Source organism: Solanum lycopersicum, chromosome 10 (genome assembly GCF_036512215.1).
Source record: "Solanum lycopersicum chromosome 10, SLM_r2.1".
Taxonomy (NCBI): Eukaryota; Viridiplantae; Streptophyta; class Magnoliopsida; order Solanales; family Solanaceae; genus Solanum; species Solanum lycopersicum.
In genome coordinates, this window is record NC_090809.1 from 48448570 (window position 1) to 48465335 (window position 16766).

The 16766-nt window shown below is 30.9% G+C and overlaps 1 long non-coding RNA gene across 1 annotated transcript; it reads right to left on the reverse strand.

Moving 5' to 3' along the window:
- Positions 1 to 12100: 12100 nt before the first annotated feature.
- Positions 12101 to 14276, reverse strand: LOC138338987 (uncharacterized). Its single transcript, XR_011211918.1, has 2 exons — positions 13886 to 14276; positions 12101 to 12295 (listed from the first exon to the last, which is right to left on the reverse strand). It is a non-coding gene; the product is annotated as an uncharacterized lncRNA (long non-coding RNA).
- Between the last annotated feature and the right edge of the window lie 2490 nt (positions 14277 to 16766).

Genomic DNA, 16766 nt, shown 5'->3' on the forward strand with positions numbered 1-16766 from the left:
TTATATGAGGTATTACTAATATCTTCCTTGTGGTGGTATTAGTAATAATTATGTAATACCGTGAGATTATCTATGTAAAGATAAAAATATGCCTTAAATCATTTTATTTATATTCTTGATTTTGTTTTTATATTTGTTCTAGTAATTTTTTTTAAAAAAAAAATTAGCTTACAAAATTTCATTATTTAGAGAGAGTCATTTGTTAATACATAAATGCAATAAATATCAATACAATATTTAAAATGTGAGTTGTTTCACATTTACTAACTGAAAAAAACACCGCATGATGTATGTGATCTTAATTGATTATATTATTTGTTAATTTATATGTGATTACTAATTAATTGTATTTTGAACAATTTATATATTGCATACATGTTAAAACTACACCTTGCAATTTTTATATGTAAATCTAGATGATTTATTCGATGTTACTATTTTTACCATCTTTTAGGTTTTAAAGTAGATGGTCTATCAATTTTAAAATTGAAAATAAATGTTTTTAAGTGATTAATGTATTAAGATAACAATTGTTTTTTCTATCGACCCTCAAAATGAATTAGGATAAATTAGAGATTGTCATGTGTTTTATGAGTAATAAGGTGTTAAAATAATGAATATTAGCATTAGAAGTCAGTTTGTAGAGTTTTGAGTTAAACATCAAAGGACAACCAAGACGTCCGGAAACTAGTCTTAAGTGTGTGCTAGTGTGTCTTTGTATGTTGTATATGTTTTTGGATATTGTCTGGACTCAAATCAATGGGAATGACCCTAACACCTAGAGATAAATGTTTTTAGGGTCAAAACGTCCGGTTACGACTCCCAAAGGATCCCCCCCCCCCCCAAGGACCACCTTAGGGATCTTGGGGAGGACTCAACCTTGGGCCAACAATCTGCCTAAGGCAGCAAGATAATACACATAGGAGAAACCAGTCCGCATCGCGGATTTGGTTCACCAAGGGCCAAATTTTTAGTCCGTATTGCAGACTCTACTGTCTCAAAAATTATTTTCAAAAATCTTGAGGGAACAGCTTCGCGACGCGGACTTTTTCCCAGACGATAATTCTGAAAATTTAAGTTAGGTTTGACTTGTTTAACAAGGTCCAATTAATGTAGGGGTATTTTGGGGGTGTATTATATATGTATTATAGGTCATTATGCACCCATTTCCCTAATAAATAATCCCAACCTTCAATTAGAATCCAAAAATTTTAAGCTCTCCATTCTCTCTAAAATTTTCTCTCTAGTTAGATCCTCCATTGAAGAACCTTCAAGTTCCAAAGAAGAAGGTCAAATTCTTCAAGTTTTCAAACCTATTTCGTGGGATTTTTTCAATTGAAGTATTGTGATTTCATCTTTCATTCTTCTCTCATTCAAGAAGCCAATTTTAAAGGCTTTTCAAAAAATCTCAAAAACCTTAAAAACCTATTTTTAATTCTAAGCATGGGTCATGCATGATAAGGTTTAAATTAATGTTTTATGAATTTATCAATGCTAATTGGTGGTTTTAAGATAAAAAAATTCATGAACCCATGTATTCCTTGAATTTCTAACTTTGGCTCTAATGTGGGTAAAGTGATCATGGCTTAACCTAATAAAGTTCATGTGTAGATTGTTGTGGGCTATAGAATAATGTATTGATTACTGTAGAATTGTTCATAGCCTGTTTTATAATTTTGATGTCTATATTGCTTATTGTTGGATCATTGATATGAATGGATTGTTGTCTTATTTTGGTGTATAGTATCATTGGTAAGAATCTCTTGTTATGTATATTTGTTGGAATGGGTAAGGAATGATGATTGTGGATATTGGAAGGTGGTGAGTTGACCTAATTCCTTTGTATACTATAGACTTGATATTAAATTATTATTGATTGTTATGGTCCACTTATGATGACGGTGTTTAATTGTTATATTCGTTATGAACATGGTTATATTGGTATTATTTTGTGAATTATTGTATGATCATGATATAGTATATGTAAAGGTATAAAGTGAAGGTATTCAGGTATTGTCGATATGATCTTATATGGATGCTATAATGATATGATTGAGTATGCTTCTTCTCAAGTTGTTGATATACGATGATGAAGTACTAGGAAGAGCCTTTATAGTATGTTGTAGTGTCTTGTATTGGTAACTAGTTGTCCCTACTTGATATTTGAAGGGTATTGAATAGTGATGAGTGAATATTGTGTCTTTACTTGGTAAGCTTAGGGACCCTTCTCTTGAATGAATGAAAAGAGTGATAGTCTAGGGTTGGTAGACCTAAAGTAGGTACCCTTCTATGAGAGACTAATATGGAACCTTGAATATAAAAAGAAGGTTGAGAATGAGCTATCCTAATGAACCTTGATTGGCAGCCTTGGCGGATCCTTTCTTGGTAGAAGTATTATGAGTTTGTAGAACTTAGAGATGGTACCTTCTCAAATACTAATACGTTAATGAACTGACTCTATGAGAACAAAGACAAAACACTGAGTGGATATGCTTGTGGTAGTAGCTCTACTTCAGAATGATACTAGAGTACAAAGAAGCCCTTAATATCCCTTAACCATGTTCCAACATGGGATGCTTAATAATTCTACCTTTGGCAAGTAGAACACCTTTCACGGTGTGGGGTTCTTATGACACTGGATTCCATACCTAGCTAGTGTGGTCTATGTCAGTTAGTGTCTATTCTCATCATGTGAGATGTGCATTCTAGTATTGGAGAAGTTCTCCAACGTGTAGGTAGTGGAATGGGATGCTATCTACACATGGCACGAGTAGGCTCTGAAGGTGCTAGGATGAGTTCCCTAGGTCTTCCAAGACCATTATGTGAAGTCCTCAAATTGTATGATTAACTCCTAAATAACTTATGTAAAGCATGTTCTCCTAAAAGATTGAATGTTAAAATGAAAGGTTCTTATCTAGGATAGCTTTGAGGTTCACTTAGGCGTGCTTGAAAAGGGTGTATGGGCGGTCTTTTCATGTCTTACTCAAGTGAGTCTTAGAGTAACTTTGGGTAGAGGGTCTACAGTGATGAAAAGGTTACTTGTTGAATATATATTGTGTCTTATATGTGAATATTTACTTGAAGATGATTCTTATGCTTGTTTTATGAGGTTTCATGCAAAAGAACATGAAAAAGTATGTTTTTTTAAAGTAAATGTCCGTTTTTGCATGGATTTCTAGCATGTTCACCATACTTAGTGCATTCAATGTATCAATTCCATAAGTTGTCTATTTTTATAAGTATAGGTGGCAAGTGAGGATTCTCTTAGAAGTTGAAGCTTGGAAAATAACATTCTCTCAAGATTGATATGTCCTCATATGTTCGAGGACATAACTTATGGTTTACTTTCCTTTTCTAAAAGACTTTGTAATAGACTGGTTTAATTTCAATTGATGTAAGGGTTGTGACCCTAAGATATTATGTGTCTAAGATGGTTATGATGAGACTTAGTTTCTTTCTTATATTCTATAAAAGAGTTTGACTATTGTGATGAAAAGTTTTAATTCCACACTTCTTTATATATATATATATATATATATATATATACGATGAAGGATGTTTAAGGTCTTCTATAAGACCTCCGAAGTCGAATACGTCGTGTAACTTCTAGTGTATACCCTTGGGTCATTACATTTACCCTTATATAATTCAAGTGAGAAAATATATAGCAAACGTGACAACAATATTATTGTTCTTCTCCAACTAGTTAGAAGGACAAAAATATAATACTGTCCGGCAATTATCTACCTTGATCTATTACATAAAATAAAAAGTCTTATAATAATGCGAGGGTATAATTGAAAAGAAACTTTTTATAGAATTTTAATCCAAACACAAAATGAGGTTAGAAGCAATGAACCAAACACTTGATAAAAGAAATACACCATGCACTACTAACCCATGCACTACTAATCCATGCATTATTAATCTCTGCATTATTTATTTTTCTGTCAAACGACCGCCAAGTGTTTTATGTAGTAATAGAGTAACTGGGAAAAGTTCATCAATGACTACTGCCTACTGCGTGGTGTTAGTTAGTGATTAGTCCATTAGTAATTTCAAAAAAAAATTGTGTAAACCGTTAACAAATAACTCAAAAACCGAATCGATAACAACCACTAACCGATAAATCAATATCGATATATAGATATCTTAATGGTTCCATAAAAATTTAGTATAATTACAAACCGATGATTGATAAGTAAAACCGATAAATTCGAAAATCGAACTGATCGATACGCCGCCCAACGGCGAGCAAGATGAGAGGGAGGCGATGAAGATTCTTCTATATATATATTAGATACATGTGAATTCATTTGGATACAATGTATCTAGAACAAATTACATCTCAATTTGACCCATGTATCCTGAGATACATGTATTGGACACACCAAATTTTGGTAAGATTCATAATATTGTAAACTAGCATGTATAGAAATAGTTAGCTCATAAACTAGTGAAATTCATATAATAAGATGATTTATTTTTACCTAAATATTTAAGACTTCTTTTAGATTTTAAATTTCAAAAGTATTTCTATTTTTTTAAAACTATGACTATGATTAATTGGTGTCACATATGAGACAAAATAGATAATATATAACTTAACTAAGGTGGGAATTCCTTAAAGAAAGAATGGTGTCACATAAATATAAGAGATAAATAGATGATAGGTAACTTAACTAAGGTGGGAATTCCTTTAAGAAACAAATATACATTTACACGTAGATCACGCGTTATCTTTCTAAATATAATCAACATATAAAATGAAGAAAATCTTAATATAAAACTGATTTGTTAAAATATATAGATTAATAATTAATATAAAAGATGGATCATAGCAATTACGACACACAAATACATGCAATACATATTGCCTAACGCGGAACTTTTTGTTCAAACATTTGTCCTCTTGGGAGTATTTAAATGGCAAGATGCATATTAAAATTAAACTTCAAGATTTGGTAGGAATTATTCTTCTAAGCAAACACAACTAATAGAAGATTCTATGAGAATTAGGTCTTAGACGAACTCAGACCCCAATAGCTAGCTTAAAGGGAGACATCATTCCAACATCGGGTGAGACGAACCTTGCTTTGATACCATGTGAAAATTAGGTATTAGGCCTAAGTCACAGCTCAAAAGCTAGTTCAAAGGGAAGAGGATTGCCCAAGCCTTATAAGGAGTCCACCCATCTTATTAACCATCGATATGAGACTTTTGTCATTCTTTAACATACTATAGTACGGAAAACAAAATATTTAGTAATAATAGATTTTTTTTATTACAACAAAAATAACCAACAAAAGATTTTTTTAATATTACAACAAAAATAAGCAACAAAATGAGATCGTATAAAGTTGTTGCAGTATTTACGTATTAAATATAACATAATACAATTATATAATTGCCGTAACTTCCTTTATTTATTGCAGTATAGTAATGAACGTAATTCCATTTTCCACAGAAGAAATTTGTAGTCTATTGGTAATTCTTAATTAAAAAGTGAGGTTTATAATCTTAAAATGAGATATGATGATCAATGTAATTTATTTTTAATATCGATATTTACCGTAGAAATTATAATTTTGTATGAATTTACCATACGTATTATATTTCAATTAGAAATTTTGGAGATACTATCCTAAACTTTAGTCCACCCTTATATATAATATGTATAATTCTTTAAAGAGACATTCAAATATCGTGCAAATTTAGAAAATATTAATAAAAATCAATGGATAATCAAATAAAGTTGAAGGAGGTTTCTAGTTCAAAAAATATGAACTATCGATAAATTTTAAGAGAGAGAAAATCAAAGGAGGAGTAGCATTATAATTATTAATAAATTATTCTTTTCTTCGTATATTTTTTTGTGCGACTGCAATTTACTCTGTCACTTTAGGATATTTTGCAGATTTATATAAATTAAGCTTTAGTAATTAAAATAAAATAAAATAAAATATGTCAACATTAACGTGTGTAAGACTAAACACAATAAACATAAATAAATAAATAAATAAATGAATAAATAAGGGCCACTTGTCTCGTATAAATGCAAAAGCAACACTGGTCTATAAGTTTCTTACTTTAATGTCCATGCAATTAATAAATGGATAAGTTTGCCAACAATACTAGCAATGTGTCTCATTCACAAATAATCCTTGCACTATTATTATATTTGAGAGAGAAACAAAATCTACTACTATATTATTAAATATTTTTTTGCGTCCCTTGGGACGTTCCAAAGGTCATATTTAGCTAAAGCTTCTTTATTTTATTTTTTTATGACCAATGGAGGAAATTCTTCCAACTATAAATAAAACCAAGAAAATGTGTTTATAGTATCAAGCAAAATACGCGGAAACTAGAAAAGTTAAAGTGAGAGATTTTATCATTATTCATTAACATTCGATATGGTGATCCAAAAATTAGAGATATGCATTGAGATGTTGAAATTGGCTATAGAACTTGTAGCAGTATTTGTAGATACAATCGTCTCTAAAGATAATTCTTCATCAACAACAACACACTCCAATATTCTTCCAACACCCTATGTTGGGTTTTGAGTTTAACACATGGATTAATCACACAGTCCATCCAACTTTTGTTTGAGATCGAGACGTAATAATTGGTCATAAATTCTTTATTTAGAAGTATTTGTTTGTGTATGGAGTTTTGGTAGCTTTTGAGATCCCCATCATAGATGAGCTAGTAATGAATTTTATTTTTTTATATATATAAATTTAAGAAATCTTGTTTAAAGTTTTGTAATTTGTAGCATAGTAAAAGAAATACAAATCATGTTGCTTAATTACTACTTCTTCTTCGTGTTCTTCAATTTGTTGTCATTAACTCATTATTATTTGTAGTATAATTGAATACAATTTGGAGAATAAAGATCCAGATAAGTTACTATACTGTAAAAATTAATTGAATAATTTTGAAGTTCATCTTCAATTTTATATGCGAATTTCTCATTCCAACATATATATATATATATTCCCAACTTTCTGGATCTAGTTTACTTTTGAGTTTTTATTTATTAATTTTTCTGGATTTATGTATCCATAAATATATAGAGAGAGAGAGAGGAAGAAAATGAGCTACTAATTTTATTTGTCTATTAAATAATATTTTTTTTACCGTTTTCACCTAGAAAGTGGTACTTTTTTGCTCTCACCTAGCTACTACTATATATTTTGGTACAAAAATAAACATTTAAATTAATACATACTATCTCTTGACATAGATACATATATCATATGCACGCCTCGTACGAGAATATTACAGTAATTAGATTACCAAATACTACATGTAAATGTTGATGTGTTTGGTACGATCAAAAAATATTTTTCATGACTGGATTCTTTTACTTATTTTGTAATGTTTGATGAGTAAGAAAGCTGTATAAAATTTTATAAAAAAAATAGGTTGTTTTTTGTAATTCTTTTGTATGTTAAAAAGGCTTTGTGGATCTCAGAGATTTCACTTATTTCTGTACCATCGTATGTATATACCGTACTAAATAGTCCATAACTGTAACAAGTTCTAACCAAGTTTGGATTAGTTTTAGGTTGTGCGATTAGTTTGTTGTATACGATCTAACAAAACACTATCGTTGATAAATGGGGTTCGGAGGTATGATGGTCAAGGACTTGAGAAATGAATAAACAAAACTTAAGAGAGCCTCTTCCTTTCTTTTTATTTTTTTTCTTTCTTATTCATCCTTTTTCGATTTTGTCCAGGTTTTACCTTTTCTTTTGAGAAAAGGAAAGGAGAAGGATATTATTTAGTGGATCCTTTTTGTTCCTTTTAATTAGTCCTCAATCTATCCCCACTTTCTAGCCTCATATTAGAATAAAAAATGGAGCACTTTTTCATTCACCAAAGATAATCACGAATATAATAATTTCTGATTTACCATATTCTCAGAAAGAAGATAAATCTTGTACAGCTACAAAACGTCTTACTTTTCTTTTAAAAAACAAAAACAAAAAATCTCCTTTTTTATCCTTGTGTTTGTTGGCTATACTACTTCGTATAATGATAATCTAATATATTTCAATAATTTATTACTTTTGAACTATTACTCCTCTGACATGTAATTAGATAAGAAAAAAAAATATCGTATGTGAAAGGTAAAAATTATAGGCCGTTAACTGATCTTTAAACTATATTAATGAAATCCTTTATGAAATCTTAGAGATAGATATTTTCTTGGCAACCAAACATAATTCAATATTGTTCTGATTATACCATAAGCACGACGCATTTGACAAACACAATCATCATATCAAATATCAACTATCAATCAATTAATTTAAAATAGAGAAAGGTGCAATGGCACACTACTAAATTAATAATATTCAATAATCATGCATAATAAAATATAAAGCCTAGCGCGGACCATTTCAATTTTAGTCCAAAAAGTTCAAATATAAAATCATTTTATTTGTACGTGGTTTCGATTTCAAAATAAAGATTCTATATTTTTCTTTCTATTATGCGTATGTAGTTAGATAGAGTTGTATAATTTAATTTGAACGAAACAACATATACTATCTATTCTAATTTATGCATGCCATATAGTTTATCTCTTTAAATCAGTAAAGAATTATCTAGTTTTTATTTTTATAAACAATATTTTTAGAAAAAGTTTACTATAGCATTTATTGAGATATCAAAATGAGCTCAAATATAGATAAAATTTCATTCTATTCGTTCAGAATTTTATAGATTTGACTCAAGATAATTTGATCTTTTGTTTGATTTGGCTAGTGCTTTGTTTGAAGGGCAATCTTTCTTTGTCTAGCCATTGGGCAAATGGTGTATAAGAAGGGTTGTTTTGGAGAAAAATTAGCTGGAAGTGTGGATATAGTCCTTATCTTAAAAAAAGGCACATCGCCAAGCCTGTTATGCCACAACAAATCTACACTATCTTTTACTGTCACACATGATTTATTAGCAGACAACATATTTTCATTGCTTGCAGTAGAAGTACAAATGAGTGAATTAAGAAAGACTTGAGAAGATATGTCATATGTGGGTATCTTACAAGTGGTTTCATGAGATGACTTAGTGTCAACTATATCATCTCCAATAGTGACAGGAAAAGGAATGTGAAGATTAAATTGGACTAATCAATTAATTAGTTAGAAGTTGTTAGTTAGTTATATTAGTTACATTCTCTCAAGAAGATTCCAATGCAAATGTTATGCTCATGTATATATACCCCAACTGTGATGAAAGCACTTCACTTTTCCGTTTTCAACAGAAATACAATTTTCTTTTCTCTGCATTCAATTTGAGTTCCACCATTGATGCAGTTTTGATATGGTATCAGAGCGAAGGTTTGCTAATTTTGATCGAGCTATCTCGCTCTAATCTAGTTCATCGAGTTATCTCGGTTTGTGTAGAATTCCAATTTCTATTTCTTTTTTTTATGAATTGAAATTGTAAACTCCATTAATGGAGATTCATAAGTTGCTAACTTGTAGAGAAAGAAAAGGATAGAAGAGAGAAGAAATGAAGAGAAGACTACTTTTACATTGAATTGACTCCGCTAACTATTACATTCATGTAGCTGACAATTTATAGTTCAGCTTATACACATTCAGTTATCAACCTACATTTCTCTAATAAACTAACTGATTCACACCATATGGCTTGTACATTGAACTTCATTGATCACCACTCCCCCTCAAGCTTATGGTAGAAACACATCCTTCATTCCAAGCTGGCTCACTAACATATTGTGTTGTACCTTTCCTAGATTTTTATTGAGCACATCTGCAAGTTGGTCTTTAGTATTAATATGCTCAGTTTTTAACATCCCTTGACATATTTTTTCTCTAACAAAGTGACAATCAATGTCAAAATGTTTTGTTCTTTCATGAAAGATTGGATCGACAACAATTTGAATAGCTGCCTTACTATCAGATATCATTCTCACAGGTAGGTTTATCATGACACCTAACTCTTTCTATAGTCCTATCAACCAGGTTATTTCAGCTGCACATGCAGCCATACTTCTGAACACTGCTTTTGCTGAACTCCTTGACACAGTCTCTTGCTTCTTTGACTTCCAAGAGACAAGACCTTCTCCAAACTTTATTGCATATCTTGTAACTGATCTTCTAGTCTCCACACATGCTTCCCTCAGAATTACAGTAGGCTGTCAGTTTATTGATGTCATTTGCTGGCATTAACAAGCCTAAACCAGGTGCCTCTTTAATATATCTCACCACTCTTAAAGCTGCCTCCATGTGTGATTTTTTTGGACAATGCATGAATTGACTCAATACTTGTATAGAGAATGCAAAATCAGGTCTAGTCATGGTAATTGTCGCTCCCCGTTTTGGAAAAAACGGGTTTTGCGCACGACCTAACAACTCTTTTGGGATTTTGAGTTTAAGGAGTTACCACCTAACGAATTAAGGCGCGTTAGGGCACCTATCTAACCTAACTAAGTCTACCTAAGGTCAACGAGCCAAAGATCAAGGTAAGAGTTCAAATTACCTCAAAAAGAAGGTATTAGGCATCCCTCGAGGTCCACAAATGTGGGTCCCAACCGTATCTCATGCAATATATATGTGGGTTACAAGTAGCAATCAAGGTCACTACATTATTGATATCATTTAAGTAACATGCTTGCTAGGTGATAAACATAATATTAGACGATTAAAATTATTTTATTATTTATTAATTTAAACATGCAAAATTAGGTGATAAATTCCTTATTTTTTATTTTAAGCTGCCCCAAATAAATTACTAAACAATTAAGATTACTTCAATTATTTATTATTTGAGCATACGATCTATAAATATTGATCAAATATTAAGCAATTAATAAAGAGATAAACAAGAAGACATAATATGCACAAATAGATATAAAAATAATTCAATTTAATTTATTATCCGCACCAAACAAGAATAAGATGTGCGAATTTTTTTTTGAAAAATTGAGCAAATTTTGGCTAGAATTTTTTATCAAAAAAATGTTTGTTTCTTTATAGGGATGATGCCACGATATTGTTAATTGCGCTCCTCCACCATAGAAACAATTTTGTTTGGAGGTCGTCTTAGAAAAATAATAAAAGTTTATATTTTGAAGATGATTCAAAAAGGATTTAGTTTGCATATAGGCACATAAATATTTACATATAATACACAATTATTCTTGAAAATAATGGGTAGGTGATACTCTCAGGGACGCGTCGGCTTAATTTAAAAATATTGGAATTAGACCTCGTAACTCCTTTGACTTTCCCACTAACGATAGGTTAGGAGACAATACTTATAATTTTTATATATATATTTTAAAACAAATGTCATAATCAGTCCAGAGTTTGAAAGGAGGATTGAACAATGACTAAAAAAGCATGTTGTAAATCTTTGTAAAAAAAAAAAAAACTAGTAGAACATTAATGTAGTCACTAAATTAAATGCAAAGATTATTCTCTGAAATGTATTTAAAAGTCAAGCAATTTGATAAATGTACCCAAAACTTTTCTTTTTTTTATTATTATTATTATTTTAAAGAAACAACATATTGCATTACAAACGTGAAAATCTTCAAGAGGACAAATAAGATTACTAATTAATGATATTAGCTAATTTAAAAGGGGAAAAATATGCTCAACAAATTTTATTTTAATTATGGATATGCTAAAAAATTATTTACAAACCTATAAACATGATTTCTAGGTGCTCAGAATGGAGCAACACATATAGGCATAATTTTGTAACTCCAAATGATATGAAAAAAAAATTTAATCCTTAGGCATGATTTCTACATGATAAGACAATGTTGAAAAATTACGACATATTTTTAACATCTAATCGATGAGCCTACTAAATTATTAGGATTTGATTTTAACATTAAAAAATTATTGGAATCTAGTTATTTTGAAACTCGTTAACAAACAAAGTATTAAGCATGTTGAAAATTGGTTAGATTACAACACCTATAAACAAGAATTCTAGGTGGTTAAAAGATTTAAAATCACATAATACCTATAGGCATTATTTCTAACTTTGAAAATTACGATAAACAAGTAGCATGTAAATCCCCTCCCTCTAGGTGATCCCCCAAATATTTTATTATATATATATATATATATATATATATATATATATACACACATATATATTTATTTATATATTGAGAGTTACAGTTAAAGAGTTATAAATTATTACAAAGTAACAATTATACATAGAAACATAAACCAAATAAAATCGTCTTATCTAATCTTCCTTCTCTTCGCGACTCTTCCAAATCTTGAATTCAAACCTGCTAAAACGGTAATGTAACACAGATATATAATAATAATAAAAATAATTATAGTATCAAATATTCATAATTACCGATTGCTTTCACATAAACAACACACCAAAATAGATAAAGAATCATCATTGTCGCACATAAAGGGAAAGAGTAATGAAACTAAGTCGGATGCTTCCTTGTTGTATTATTTTTTAATACACTATAATATTCATAATTATGCAAAACCAAAGTTAAACTAATAGAAAGAGCTAACCGATTATGCAGAATTATATGTCAACGAGTAAGTAAGGTTTTTGATCCTCAACCACAACACAACAATACCCCAAAGAATGGTGCAAAGTCTTACTAAAGTTCTTAATTCTCTTTCAAGAATAGAGAGTAATGTTCATAGTATTTCAAGAGACAGAGAGCAATGAGAGAATGAGAGAACTTAGTGTAATGAGAGAACTTGTTATAAAAAGTGAGAATGAGTTGAGTTAGTGTGATGAAAGTATGAGAAGGAGGTCTCTTTATCTAGTAGAAGATGGGGAAACAAATAAGGAAAATAAATATTTAAAAGAATCAATTAGTCACAATTTTATTATTTTAAAGGAGAGCCAAAAATCAGAAAATATTTTAATTATTTTTTTATCAAATATAAGCAAGTAAAAATAAATTAAGAGAGAGTAATATTATTTTTTCCTTAAATAAAGAAGAATCAAAATTAGAAAATTTTAAAAATATTTCATTATCAAAAATAGATAAATAAGAATAAAAGTTAGAAAAAACAATAATATTTTCTCTTAAATAAAGAAGAGATAAAATTAAATTATTATTATTAAGCTACCAAATATAAACAAATAAGAATAAATTAGAAAGAGTAAAATTATTTTTTCCTTAACTAATGAAGAGGCATATAAAAATAAGTAAGAAATCAGCCAATTTTCAAGTAAGGAAAAGCAGATCAATTAATATATTTATTCAGTCATATTAGAAAATAACTATTAACTCGTTATTACCAAACATGAAGCAAGAAAAATGAATTAATTATTTTTGAAAGGAAAGGGAAATCGATTTATAACACTGAATTCTTTTGACAAAGAGTAAAATTAGTTCAACATCTATTCTTTTATCAAATACGAAATATGCTGAAAACTTTAATTAAGGTAAACAAATAAGCCGAAACCTTTTTTTACATCAATCGAATAAAAGCTTACCATACGCTAAACATGTAAGAACAATTCCCTCCACATGCTAATTTTAGCATTTTTGACATATTGGGGCAAAGTTAACGAGCTCTAAATAGTAAAGCAGATCAATAACAATTGCTAATACGATTTTAAAGAATTAGATGAACCAAAATTATAGAAAAAAGAGCCATAATTGATTTATTGATTCAAAATCATAAATAAGCACCTAAATCTAGCTATGATATACCATAAGAACAACAATGACATTGAGATTAATTCAAAGTGCAAATCATTCTAATTTCCAGAGACACAAAATATGTGCTAGTTTTGATCGGCCAATTTGCACCATTTTACCATCAAGCATAATGAACATAATAAAACATTATAAGATGAGCAAGTGGAATAGAAATAAAATAAAAGGATGTACCCAAGACTTTCGAACTACGCCGGAGCTTGTTGTGGTCACTTAGGGAGAGCCACTGCCGGAGTTGAAGTTGCTGCTGGCTGGTTTTCCTGCTCATCTTTGGCAGTGCCGTTGTCGCTAGTGGCTGCTGTCCGGAGTTGTTGGAAGCTGCTGCTGGTCCTCGCAGAGCTGTTGCTGGCTGGAGCAGTTGCTGCTGCAACTTGGAGCTGCTGGTCGCCCCGCCTGGATGTTGTTGTTGCCGGTGGTCCTGCAAAGAGATAAAAAGAAGAGGGGCGGAGGAGAAGAGGCAAAGGGAGGAGAGAAATAAGAAGAGGGAGGCGGAGAGATGGAGAAGGGGAGAAGGAAGGGAGAGAGAGGGAAAGAAGAAGACGGGAGGAGACAAGCGCCGGGTACTAAAATTGAAATGAAAGGGTGACTATAATTGAAATAAAATTTGAATTAGAGTGGCTAAAATTGAAAGAAATTAAAATAAAATAAGTTAGGATTTAAATAATTTTGAGAAAATTTAGAAATTACTATTTAATTAAAATACTACATATATTATAATATTTTTATATAATTGAAAATCAATTAAATTTTAAAACTTTCGAAATTCATTAATAATTTTAAAATATTTTAATAATATTTACAATAATTTTATAAAGTAAAACATACTAAAATATATAATTTTCAAGTAAAATCGACTAAAATTCTAAACTTAAAAGAAATTTTAAAATACGTATTTAATCAAATAGTAATCCTAAAAAAGCTAAAGGTCGGTCAGAATTGGGTGTCAACAGTAATGTACAAAAGTTTCCCTACCAGTCTTTGGTATTTTGTAATGTTTGTAAGAATTGTGTCACCTTCAGGAATTCCATTTTAATGTGTTTATCATACTGTACAGAAGTGAGTTTCTGATTCATCTCAAGCAGTGTACAGGCTGGCTTTGCTCCCCCTAGCCCAGATTCAGAAATTAGCTCTAATGCATATTTCCTTTGAGACATGAGTATGCCTTTGTCGGACCTAGAAAACTTAATTCCTAGAAAAAACTTAAGTTCACCTAGGTCCTTCATCTAGAACTTCTTTTGAATCTCCTGTCTAGTGTCGCACAAGAGTTTCAGATTGCTTCCAGTAACTATAAGATCATCCACATACATTAGTACTATCACTATGTCATAGCCAACAAACTTTGTGAATAAAGAGTTATCATAGTGACTCTGTTTGAATCCTTTATCTACTAATGCTTCTGTTAGCTTCATGTTCCATTCTCTTGGTTCCTGCTTGAGTCCATATAATGACTTGTGGAGTTCGCAGACCTTCTGAGTCTCCCCCTATCTACCAAAACCACTGGGAATAGTAATGTATACCTCTTCTAGTATACCACCCTCTAGAAGCTGCAAGAGGAACCACTGACCTAACTGTAACCATCTTAGCCACAGGACTAAAGGTTTCACCAATATCAATGCCTTGAGGAGAGGTACCACCCCTTTGCCACCAACCATGCTTTATATCTTTCTATATCCCCTGAGGAGAGATACTTGATTTTATAAATCCATCGACAACCAATGGGTTTTTTACCAGGTGGAAGATCAACTATGCTCCATGTATTATTACTTTCTAAAGCTGATATTTCCAGTTCTATAGCTTTTATCCATGCAGGATCAGAAACAGCTTCATAAAAGGATGCAAGTTCACATACAACTGAATAAGCCTTTAACACCTGGCTATAAGCCTGTGACAACTGAGAGTAAGAGAGCTGATTAGTAATAGGGTAGGCACATTCATTTCCTTTAGATGTAGTGACAAAGTCATGCAACCATATGGGGGGTTTACTCTGCCTAGTTGATCTCCTGGCACGCTCAATTGTTGTAGACACATCTGGAGTCGGCTCTGTATGAATGGATAGAGCTGGTACAGCTGAGTTTGTGGTGGAGATTAAAGTGACAGACGGCTCACCTAGACTTTCAACATCAGGGAAAACTGCTTCTAAGACTGGAAATATAGGATTAGAAAATGCTTTGAGATCTTTAAATGGATATAGATGTTCATAAAAAATTACATGTCTGCTAAAAAAAAGAGTGAGCATGAACATCATATAAAATATACCCTTTTTGAGTTGAAAAATAACCCATGAAGACAACAGGAATTGCTTTAGAGGCAAACTTATCTAAGACTTTGGGACATACAACATAATACAAACACCCAAAAACTTTGAGGTGTGATAAGGAGGGAGGGTGAAGATAAAGTTTTTTAGAGGAGGACTTGAAACCAAGGACTTTGGAAGGAAGCCTATTCAGAATATAAACAACTCTATACACACATTCAACCCAAAACTTGTGTGAATACATGCTTGGAACCTGATAGCTCTAACAACATTTCGTATGGTCCTATGTTTTCTCTCAGTCACCCCATTTTGTTGTGGGGTGCATACACAAGTAGTTTGATGAACAATACCAAGACCACACAAAATTTTTAACCACATGACTAAGAAACTCACAACCATTATATGTATTTAAGACTTTAACTTTAGTAGAGAACACATTTTCAGCCTGTGTGAGAAATTGTATGAGAACAATAACAATGTCAGCCTTAGTTGCAATCAGAAAAACCCATGTGTATCTGATGTAAATCATCTACAATAGTCACAAAAAATCATTTTCCATTATGAATGAGTACTCTGTATGGTCCCCAGATATCATAACGTAGCAACTCAAAAGCAGATTTGGACATAGTAGTGCTTACAGAAAAAGAAAGTTTTGTGTGCTTTGCTAAAGGACACACTGTACAGTGAGTGTGATCCTTGTTTTGTAACAAACTAAGAGACTTATGTCATTTTATTACATCAATAGGTGCATGACCTAACCTCCTATTCCATACATCAACAGTTTTAGAATTAGACATAGAC